Raw genomic sequence first — 12,710 nt, forward strand, 5'->3', positions numbered from 1 at the left:
ATAGTAAACCGTACACCTATTGACCAACTCGAATTGCAGGCTTTTCTGAAAGAAAGAGATTTCTGGAGAAATGTTGTCAAACGCATGGTTGATGTCGTTATTTTCTTGTCCAAAAGAAACTTGGCATTTCGAGGAAGTAATGAAAAGCTCGGCGATCCTTCGAATGGCAACTTTTTGGGACTGTTTGAATTGCTTGCAAAGTATGATACTGTCCTCAGCGAACTTTTACAGAGGATTAAGAAGGCAGAGACACATGTTCAGTATCTCAGTCCACAGATCCAAAATGAGCTGATTCAACTTGTTGCCAGTAACATTCAAGAGGCCAACATAGCGCAGCTTAAAAAAGCAAAATATTATTCAGTTATTTTGGACTGTACTCCCGACGTGTCACATGAAGAACAGATGTCTGTGGTGTTATGCTGTGTTGAATGCAACGGTGAAGATGGTGTCAATATTCGTGAAGCGTTTGTTGGTTTTCTTAATGTTCATAATACAACTGGCGAGGGCTTATAGGAAGCGTTTCTTGAAAAGGCAAACAACTTAGGAATAGACATTGCTGACATGAGAGGCCAAGCTTATGATAACGGCGCAAATATGAGAGGAAAGAATAAAGGAGTTCAAGCCCGCACGCTAGAAATAAATGACCATGCCTTGTATGTACCATGTGGAGCTCACACTTGGAATCTTGTGATCTCAGACACGGCAAAGTCATCGAAATATGCCGTTGACTTTTTCGGTCTGATTAACAGAATATACGTTATCTTTTCTTCTTCACCTTCACGTTGGGATATACTTCAAGAACATATGCCAATATCTGTTAAAGGGTTATCGGACACTCGTTGGGAGTCGAGAATTGATGCTGTGAAGCAATTGCATTATCACCTTGAAGAATTGTGCAATGCTTTGTCATCTTTGTGAGAATATGTGCTCAAAAAGAAAGATGGCAATACAGCAACAGAAGCCAGTGCGCTTTTAGACCATGTTACTACGTGGCCTTTTGTTCTGACTGTGTACACGTGGTACGATATCCTATTTCACATCAATAAAACCAGCAAATTAATTCAGTCACCAGATGTGTCAATTGACGTACTGCAGGCAGAAGTCGGTGCTACAATGAAGTTTTTGGAAGACTATCGAAATACAGGATATAACTCTGTGGTCACAAATGCACGTGAAATAGCAGAGCATATGGGTATTGAGCAGGTATTTCCAGAAACCAGGGTGCGACGTAAGAAGAGAATGTTTGATTACGAATGTGCTGATGATTCGAGTCGTCTTTCTGCCGAAGAAAAATTCAAATCGCAGTTCTTTCTTGTTCTCACTGATCAGGCCATATCTTCTGTTTCGTCGCGATTTGACCAACTCGTGGAGTGGTATAAGTTGTTTGGATTTCTGTACAATGCTAACAGCCTGAAGCAGTGTCACAGAGAAAATGAACTGGAGAATCACAGCAAAAATTTTGAAAGAAAAATGGGAGACATTGATGCCAACGAACTCATAATGGAATTGAATCGTTTTATTTATATCATCGAGAAACAGAGAGGACTTGTCATGGCAAACAATTTTTTAACGTACATATACAAGAACAGCCTTCAGGAGATATATCCGAATCTTTGCATTTGCATCAGAATTCTTCTGACCACACCAGTTACTGTCGCTGGTGCTGAAAGGAGCTTCAGTAGAATGAAACTGATCAAGAATATCCTGCGCTCAACCATGACAGATGACAGGCTTTCTGCGCTTGCAGTTATCTCAATCGAAAACAAGATTGCCAGATCTCTGGACTATGACGCATTGATTAACCCATTTGTGGAGAACAAGGCTCGAAAGAAGCGCTTTGCGTAAATATGGAATACATGTACACTGTAGGCCTATATATACATAATATGAATCCTGTATATTGTATAAAATAAATACCGCATTCCAGTTTCTGCATTGTAAGGGGCCCCGGACATATGTTGCTTTGTTGCTACGGGCCTGCCATCAGGGGTATAACACAGTCCAATGGCTGGGCATTGAAGCTAGACAAATTCAGACTGGAAATAATGTGTAAATTTTTAACAGTGAGGGTAATTAATTATTGGAACAATTTACTAATGGTTGCAGTGGATTCTCCATCACTGGCAATTTTTCAATCAAGATTAGATGTTTGCTCTAGTTTAAACAGGAATTAATTCAGGGAAGTCTTATGACCAGTATTATACAGGAAGCCAGACTAGATGATCACAATGGTCCCTTCTAGCTTTATACTGTAATCTGTGAATTTTATTCTACTGTTTCATAAGTAGAATATTAAAGCTACACTAAATCAGCACCCTATACAAATGTAGGTTATTTGAAAGATATTCTAAATTAAGAGCAGAAGGTTATCAATGTCATCTCCCTCCTCTTTTCTCTCAGCTTGGATAAGAAGCACTTTTCCTTCCCAGGCCTCTCTTTTTCTCTCCTTTTCTCATGTTTCTGTTATGTTTTCCTTTCTACTCTATGATAGTGGTGCTGCATGTTAATGACTTTTCGGACTACACCAAGTGTTTCATTTTGAGGGTAATATTTTTGGATTCTGAACAATCACTCTGTATTTTCTGCTAGCAGCTGAATTCAGCCATCCAGTTACACAGGCTGAGTATTTCAGTTCTAGATGCTATCTAGAAAGTGTTGTGAAAATAGATGCTAATCTGTTTTCAGAAATCATGTCATCATTGAATATTACAAGTGTGAGGTATTTCCTTTCCACTTCATTTAAGGGTTTTGAAAGCTGACATTTATCTTAATACTTCTCTTCCATCTCGTTCTGTAACAAACATAATAATAATAATTAATTAATTAAATTATATGTATAAATCTAAACAAATGTTACTAGCTTCTGTGTATACTTTGTACAAAAATAACACCCTTTCTGCATTAAACTAATTTATCATTTGAGTATTTTTCTTAAAGTGCACTGGCTTCACTGACATCCCACTAGCCTCGCAGCAGTGGCACCCCATGGCTCCAAAGAGGTTTCTGAGCCTTCTAACTTTTTATTGTTCCTGATATCTCCGATTTCCTGATATCATCCACCCTTGCCACTTAGACATGATATGGATTTTTTTTAGCCTATAAATCAATGGTTGGGTTTTGGTTTTGGTTTGTTTTTTGTTCCTGTAGCCAGTAATTGCCATTTCCCCTATCTGAATTTCTTAAAATGATTTGCTACTGGCGATCCAATCAAATGGTGTTGCCTTGTTTTACTATGCAACCTACAGACTCATACTCCCTGATCACTTCTCTTTCCCACCCATTTCCACGTTTTCCCCTTCAAGCCATACCTCTCCCCTCACCTTGTTATGGATCTTCTACTTCCCTTACTCTGTTTTCCTCTTTCCCAAACTCCATAGGTTAAAAAAAAATAAAGTGTAAGCGTCCATCCTGCAAACACTTATGTTCATGATTTCTTTTCTGCATGCGTTATACAATAGAACTCAATGGGACTAGTTGTGTGCATAAAATTACTTATGTGCCTAAGCATTTGCAGTATTAGGGCCTAAATAACTCACTTAGCTACCAGCATCTAGAAAGAAACAAGGAACTGCTATGATTTGTACACAACATACGAGTACACCAACATAATCTTATTGCTGTTACTCTTATTTTGCATCTCCCCTCCCTCTTGTTCTTTGTTCCAATAATTTGTTCTGTAATTTCTAACAAGTCTCTGATCTTTCAAAGACTTACATGATACAAACACTGTAACAACTGTACTGAGACTATACACATGAATAAAGTTAAGCATTTGTGTCTTTTCAGGATCAGGACCCTTTGGTTGTAAACTCTCTAGGACGGACTATGCATGCTACTTGTCTATAAAACACTGCACATTTTCAATGCAGTATACATCATATTATTAATAATCATAGCAGATTTTTTGGAATTCCACAGCAGCTAAGTGGAAGCCCCATTGTGCTCTGCAAAAAGAGGGTGATACAGAGAGGTTCAAACACAACAAATTCCTCAAAGTCTATACCAAGGCTATATTACAGGCCAAGAGAACCTTCCTATCAACCTCTTTTTGAAGCTGCCAAATCTGCCCCACGAAGATATCCAGTGCGGTAAAACCACTTCATCAATCCTGAGCACCTACAGTCTGCAGTACCTAGTTTGTGTCAACTGTACTGAACATAATGGACTAAAAAATATGCATACAGTATGAGAAAAAAATCTAGATGGTTTTTCTCAAAAGACGTCATCAGCTTTAAGCTAAAATCAAAACAGTGGTGAGCACACTACAAATACCTAGAGAGATAGATTAGGGAAAACGGAAGTAGATTAGCTAGACAGAGCCCCTTCTTATCAATCATCAAGGATAAAAAGATACTAAACCATCTCGAAATAACAGTTGAAGGAGAAAAACTTTCAGGATTCTCCGTATACCAGAAAACACTAAGGATGAATATTTGCATCACATTTTCAAAAAATATTTATTAAATCTTTGATATCTTAGCGTTAGACAGTATACCTGACCTACTCAATGTACACAAGTTGCACCAGGTTCCTCTAGTAGTCAGATGAGGAAAAAGCAAGAAATGGCAATTTAAGGGTTCTGGAACTGCATTCTTCAGAATATCCCTGTCCCTGAAGAGGAAAAGTCACTTGAAAATAATCAAATATTTATTTCCAGATGTGAGTTTTCTTACTGAAATTAAAAGGAAGGAACTTTTATCTAAGGGCCTCATCCCACATTGTTTACTATGGCAAAACTTCTATTGACTTCATTGTCTGAGTAATGAGTTTATGTTTGGGCCTGCTATCTTGAGAATTAAATTCCACCGGAAAACCTAAATTTTTAGGGCTTACCTGCAGCAAATTTATGTATTGGCAAAACTGTTTGACTACTGGTATATATCTGACTCCTAACGAGAGTGATGACTCTTTTTAGGAACATTTTTCAAGACACACTATATCCTTCTTAACTGACCTAAATCGCTGAGCTAAATATTTTCATTGTAATATTTATGCCAGGCTATGCGGCTTTTGAATTTAGGTTGAAAGTTGTGTTTTGTGCCAATTCTTTCCAACAGTTAATCATAAAGTTAGAGATGGAAAAGACTAGAGTAAATCATCCAGCTAATCTCCCTGCAAATGCCTATGTAAGCATTGTCTGAATGAGCTCTCCCCTGATATCTAATGATACACTGGGGGAAAAAACTTCAGGAGCAGACTGTGTTTGCATAGACACACCTACTCTGCCTAGGTGCACAGTATGATGGAACTGATTTGCCAAAATGATCCATTTTTGACTGGTTTCAGTTACAAATCACTTTAGTATTTGCATGCAGGGGTAGTGAAATGTTGTTTTCCTTATTGTATGAGTAAAAGGCAGCAGAACTGAGATCCTGTATGAGGACTATGAAAGACAGCCCAGAGAGTGTGCTGGTTGACAGGTTCTCCACTACCTGCTGAAATCACTAAGAGCTGGGTTAAGTGGCGGAACCTCAGAACATGACATTCAGCAAGCAGTGGTGGCAGAGAAGCAGCAGCAAAAGAGAAACAGTTGCACTGCTTGATTGTCCCTCCCGCCCCCCTGGGGGTAGGAGGTGTATGCACCTTTGAATCCTGTATATCCACTAACCAAGGACAGCCAACAGTGAGTTGGGTGCAGCGGAGGGAAAGGGAGTGATGTGTTAAAGGGACATTCATTTGTCCAACTTGCTCACTGCAAGGTGGGAAACTGAGGCACAGGACACTCTCCAACATGCTATGGGGTTGGGTTTGCTTTTGGTCACATGCTTTAGAATGTGCTTGCGGTGTTTTCCAAAATTAATGCTTGGTTTCCTTTCCCTTTTAATAAAAGTTGTCTTGTGTTATACACAGACTCAGTACTTGTGAGTAGGGAAGTATTGCCTCTTAGATGTGCCCCAGGATAGTGTTAAGTTTAGCTGATTATGGGGTGGGAGCTCCAGCCAGTTCTATTTTCTGTTGTTGAGAGAAACCCCTAGACACTGAACCCAGCCCTTGTTGCTACCAACTTCACCTGACAGAAGAGTTACACCTACAGTACATTTTCTAGTGATTTGTTCAGAAATGTTACATTTGGTATATTCACTGCTTCTAACATTGAAATCCTATTTTGTTTTGAAAATTATGAACACTCAGTGTTTTCTTGAAATGAAATATTTGAAATGAACAAAAAAGTTATGCCAGATTGTAAGATCACAGCATTTTCCAGCCAGATTCTTATGGCTTATGGATAAAAGAGCACAACTATATAGGGAGGATAGGGATAGGATATAGAGGGACCTAGACAAATTAGAGGATTGGGCCAAAAGAAATCTGATGAGGTTCAACAAGGACAAGTGCAGAGTAGTTATATATATATATATATATATATATAAATATGCCAGAGTTAATATTATGTTTTTATTTCCTACTCTTCCTCTATTGAAGTCAGCGTAGCTATGACAATTTACAGCCGCTGAGGATCTTCTCCCAAGTGTCTACAAGCCTTATATAAAAGAGTCCATCCTTCACTTGTCTTTCCAGCCCAAGAATGAAGAGAACAGTCCCTTTTACCTCTGTTCAGCCATTTATATTTACTAGGACCAATAACAGGTGCCCTTTCAGATCCTCAGCCTAATCAGTTATTTGCATTCTTGGTTCTTTGTAGGAAGAAAATGACTCTTCTCGTAGCCCTGCTGGAGGAAGGGTTAAAAATCACTATTCTTTCACTAGTCTCTTTTTTTGCTAAAGTGAGTTTCCTGCAGAAGAGCTATTCCATCATTAGTCCTTTTTAATGTAGTTCAAAGTTTTTTCCATTTGAAAGGGGACAGATTCCTTTCAGTTTTAATGATGTCATTTAGAGTAAAGAGCACTTGCTACTACTCCCTGCTCTCATATAAAGCCAGATACTCATAACATCATACTTAATTATGGACACTTTCTGAGGTAGAAAGAATGTTCTAGAAGAAAAGAGAACCAAGTAGCTGTTAAAGCAAGAGTAGCGATAAATCTTGTTGTTTGTGTTGCTTAATACTGTTTCCATCCTAGCCCCCTCTTTATTTTTCTCCACTTGCTCACAACTTTCTGAAATTTCAATTTTCTTGGGTTGAAAGAGTCTATGCTTAGTCTCCACCCAAAGATGAAAATGTTTTTGGAAAGCTTGAGCAAAAGTGGTTCAAGTATGAGAAGAATGAGAAAGAAAAAATTTGCATAATAAAAAAAGTTTTAAAAAACAGCTTTTCGATCAAAGTAGCTGGTGGCAAGTGGAAAATTGTGAGGGAAATAGCCCTGGCCAAGGAAAGCACCTTGGCTTGTTCACAAGTGTCATAGTATCTTTCCCCAATCTGAACCTTAGAGTCCAAAAGTTGGGGTACTAGCATGAATTCCTCTAAGCTTAATTACCTGCTTAATCTGATAAGCTGCCACCAATCAGGAATTCCAGTGCCTGATACACTCTGGTCCCCCCAAAACCTTCCCTGGGGACCCCAAGACCCAAATTCCTTGAGTCTTACAACACAGGGGAATAAACCATTTTCCTCCCCTTCTCCACCCCTCCAGGTGTTCCCTCCCTGGGCTCCTGGAGAGAGATACAGATTCAAGCTCCATGAATCTAACACAAAGGGATTCCACCCTTCTCCCTCCCTGTTAAGTACAGACGCAATTCCCTTGAGCCTCAACAAGGGGAAAAAAATCAGACAGGTCTTTGTCATAAACAGATAGCTAAGGGTTAATGTCTCTTTCACCTGAAGCACCTGACCAGAGGACCAATCAGGAAACCGGATTTTTTTAACTCTGGGTGGAGGGAAGTTTGTGTCTAAGTCTTTGTTGTCTGTCTGCCTGCTTTCTCTGAGCTTTGGAGAAGTAGTTTCTGTTTTCTAATCTTCTGTTTTTAAGTGTAAGGACAAAGAGATCAGATAGTAAGTTATATGGTTTCTTTTCTTTGGTATTTGCATGAATATAAGTGCTGGAGTGCTTTGATTTGTATTCTTTTTAAATAAGGCTGTTTATTCATATTTCTTTTAAGCAATTAACCCTGTATTTTGTCACCTTAATACAGAGAGACCATTTGTATGTATTTTTCCTTTCTTTTTTATATAAAGCTTTTTTTTAAGACCTGTTGAAGTTTTCTTTACTGGGAAATTTCAGGGAAATTGAGTCTGTACTCACCAGGGAATTGGTGGGAGGAAGAAATCAGGGGGGAGATCTGTGTGTGTTGGATTTGCTAGCCTGATTTTGCATTCCCTCTGGGTGAAGAGGAAAGTACTTTTTGTTTCCAGGACTGGGAACAGAGAGGGGGAGTCACTCTGACAGAGCTTGTGTCTGTGTATCTCTCCAGGAGCACCTGGAGGGGGGAAGGGAAAAAGGATTATTTCCCTTTGTTGTGAGACTCAAGGGATTTGGGTCTTGGGGTCCCCAGGGAAGGTTTTTCAGGGGGACCAGAGTGCCCCAAAACACTCTAATTTTTTGGGTGGTGGCAGCAAGTACCAGGTCCAAGCTGGTAACTAAGCTTGGAGGTTTTCATGCTAACCCCCATATTTTGGACGCTAAGGTCCAAATCTGGGACTAAGGTTATGATAGTCTTAAAAGCAAAACTTTTAATACAAGAAAAAAAGAATAAAGAAAAATCACTGTAAATTCAAGATGGAATATTACAGGGTCTGTCAGCTTCTAGAAAAAAAGCCTCCTCCAGCAGAAATACATTTTAAAATACTTCCAGCCAAATACACATTAGACCTCTACCAGCCAGATACACATTTGCAAATAAAGAAAACCAGTTAAAAAGACTAAACCGCCTTTCTACTTGCACTTACTACTTGAATAGAAAATTAGAGCCTGTAGTACGTCCAGTCACTCTCAGATCCCAGAGAGAACAAACCCAAAAAACACAAACAAAGGCTTCCCTCCACCGAGATTTGAAAGTATCTTGTCTCCTGATTGGTCCCCTGGTCAGGTGTTTGGTTCCCTGTTTGTTAACCCTTTACAGGTAAAAGAGACATTAACCCTTAATTATCTGTTTATGACAACAAGAAAACTGCTTTTAACCAAGTTATGAGCCCTTGAAAATCATATCTTATGCAGGCCTAGGCAGAATCAGATTTGCCTTCCTCAGGGGATGAATTTCGGCTCAGGCACAGTTACCTCCAAAGTACCTTAGACAACCGTGCTTTCACTGAGATGAATCAACCCCAAATACTGTATGTGATAGATTATTTAGAGTCTGAATCATAGCATCCTAGAATATCAGGGTTGGAAGGGACCTCAGGAGGTCATCTAGTCCAACCCCCTGCTCAAAGCAGGACCAATCCCCAACTAAATCATCCCAGCTAGGGCTTTGTCAAGCCTGATCTTAAAAACTCTAAGGAAGAAGATTCCACCACCTCCCTAGGTAACACATTCCAGTGCTTCATCCTCTTCCTAGTGAAAAAGTTTTTCCTAATATCCAACCTAAACTTCCCCCACTGCAACCTGAGACCATTACTCCTTGTTCTGTCATCTGGTACCACTGAGAACAGTCTAGATCCATCCTCTTTGGAACCCCCTTTCAGGTAGTTGAAAGTAGCTACCAAATCCCCCCTCATTCTTCTCTTCTGCAGACTAAACAATCCCAGTTCCCTCAGCCTCTCCTCATAAGTCATGTGTTCCAGCCCCCTAATCATTTTTGTTGCTCTCCGCTGGACTCTTTCCAATTTTTCCATATCCTTCTTGTAGTATGGGGCCCAAAACTGGACACGGTACTCCAGATGAGGCCTCACCAATGTTGAATAGAGGGGAATGATCATGTCCCTTAATCTGCTGGCAATGCCCCTACTTATACAGCCCAAAATGCCGTTAGCCTTCTTGGCAACAAGGACACATTGTTGACTCATATCCAGCTTCTCGTCCACTGTAACCCCAAGGTCCTTTTCTGCAGAACTGCTGCCTAGCCATTCAGTCCCTAGTCTGTAGCAGTGCATGGGATTCTTCTGTCCTAAGTGCAGGACTCTGCACTTGTCCTTGTTGAACCTCATCAGATTTCTTTTGACCTAATCCTCTAATTTGTCTAGGTCACTCTGTATCCTATCCCTATCCTCCAGTGTATCTACCACTCCTCCCAGTTTACTGTCATCTGCAAACTTGCTGAGAGTGCAGTCCACGCCATCCTCCAGATCATTAATGAAGATATTGAACATAACTGGCCCCAGGACCGATCCTTGGGGCACTCTGATTGATACCGGCTGCCAACTAGACATGGAGCCATTGATCAGTACTTGTTGAGCCCGACGATCTAGCCAGCTTTCTATCCACCTTATAGTCCATTCATCCAGCCCATACTTCTTTAATTTGCTGGCAAGAATACTCTGGGAGACCGTATCAAAAGCTTTGCTAAAGTCAAGGAATAACACATCCACTGCTTTCCCCTCATCCACAGAGCCAGTTATCTCATCATAGAAGGCAATTAGGTTAGTCAGGCATGACTTGCCCTTGGTGAATCCATGCTGACTGTTCCTGATTACTTTCCTCTAAGTGCTTCAGAATTGATTCCTTGAGAACCTGCTCCATGATTTTTCTAGGGACTGAAGTGAGGCTGACTGGCCTGTAGTTCCCCAGATCTTCCTTCTTCCTTTTTTTAAAGATGGACACTACATTAACCTTTTTCCAGTCATCTGGGACCTCCCCCGATCACCATTAGTTTTCAAAGATAATGGCCAATGGCTCTGCAATCACATCCGCCAACTCCTTTAGCGCCCTCAGATGCAGCGCATCTGGCCCCATGGACTTATGCTCGTCCAGCTTTTCTAAATAGTCCTGAACCACTTCTTTCTCCACAGAGCGCTGGTCACCTCCTTCTCATGCTGTGCTGCCCAGTGCAGTAGTCTGGGAGCTGACCTTGTTTGTGAAGACAGAGGCAAAAAAAGTATTGAGTACATGAGCTTTTTCCACATCCTCTGCCACTAGGTTGCCTCCCTCATTCAGTAAGGGGCTCACACTTCCCTTGACTTTCTTCTTGTTGCTAACATACCTGAAGTCTGATCATAACCTTTCATGGAGAACCTATACGAAGGAAAAAGATAAGTAAATTCCACACAACATCATATCTGGAGGGCAAGGTTTGCTGGTCTACATTGGCCTTTTAACCATCCATTTGACACAAAAGTCATGGCAAAATCCCCGGAGATTCGCCACAGGACCGTTGGTTTTCAAACTGTAGAGTGTGCCCCCCCCAGGTAGAGTACAATGAGGTTATATGGGGCACAAGGAGCTGACTCCTTTCACTCATTATGGCTTCTGCTGCTGCTACCAGGCTGGACGAGCAAGGAGGAGGAAGGGACCAGGAGTGAGGGGGCCCGGCCTCTCCCTGCACAGGAGAGGAATTCCAGCTCCCTCACATATCAAGAAGCTGATGTGGTGTGCCTCCTTGGGAGGTAGTTCCTCTCCGCTCACACAGTCTCTTGCACATGCATGCTGGGGATTGCATCAGGGCCGGAGAAGCCTGTGACCTATGAGTTATTCTGTGAGGTGCTGGGGCAGGGGCACAAGGGAGGGGTGAGTCACCCCCTTCCTTTGGTCAGTTTGGGACTGCGATGAACTAATCCTCACCTGACTCTGAAGGAGAGGGGGCAAAGCCAAGAGGGAAGAAAGAACATGATAAAAGGGAGAGATGTCTGCCATGCTCTTCCTCTCTTCCACCTACATCTAATTACCACCACACCAAGCGACTGAAGTGCTGAGCAACCAGCCAGCCTGTGGTGAGAAGCATATAAGTTTGTAAGGGCATTGAAAGTGTTAAGATCAGCTTAAAATGCATTTTGCTTTTATTTCATTTGACCAAATCTGACATGTTTTGATGTATAATCACTTAAAATCTATCTTTATAGTTAATAAACCTGTTTGTCTATTCTACCTGAACAGTGCGTTTAGTTTGAAGCATGTGAGAGACTCCCCTTGGGATAATAAGCCTGGTACATATCAATTTCTTTGTTAAATTGACAAACCCATATAAGCTTGCAGCATCCAGTGGGCATAACTGGACACTGCAAAATGGAAGTTCCTAGGGTTATGTCTGGGACCGGAGACACTGGCCAGTGTCATTTGGTTGCACAATCCAAGGAGCAGCTTACATGCCAGATGCTGTGCATGAACAGCCCAGGAGTGGGGGTTCTCACAGCAGAGTAGGGTAAGGCTGGCTCCCAGAGTCAAGGATTGGAGTGACCTAGCAGCTCACTGGTCCAGATAACACCAGAGGTAAATGTCACACTGAGTGCCTATCATAGTATGTGTGTGGAGAGGTTTTTGTGGATTCCGACAGATGGTGGAGGAGAAAAATGCTGCTAAGTTGCCAGGGAAGGTTGGTTGTTTTCCCCCTCACTCCTCTATTCAACAGTTTCAGGGTCACAGAAGTGAAACTTCCATGCTTGTCTTCTACACGCAGGAGGAAGGATGATGATGTGGCCCGTTAGTTTTCAACACTGAGCCATACTTTGTCTGTCACTATCACAAAAAAAATCAAAGTAATTTTTAATATATACTTGGCATTTTTTCTAAGCCACAGTTGTTAAATTCTAGAACTGGCACATGATCTTTGAGGGTTAGCCTCTTACTTTCTTTCATATTGGAATTTTCATTCTATCCCAAAATAATCAGTATAGGAGCCAGGGGTTGGCATCATTAAGAATTGTTTATGCCTCTCTTTGAACAGTTCTGAAGGAGGTGCTATTTGCCAGAGGTTCTTCCTTTTCTTTTCTTGGCGTGTGTGT

The sequence above is a fragment of the Gopherus flavomarginatus genome, chromosome 2, assembly GCF_025201925.1.
Source record: "Gopherus flavomarginatus isolate rGopFla2 chromosome 2, rGopFla2.mat.asm, whole genome shotgun sequence".
Lineage (NCBI taxonomy): Eukaryota > Metazoa > Chordata > Testudines > Testudinidae > Gopherus > Gopherus flavomarginatus.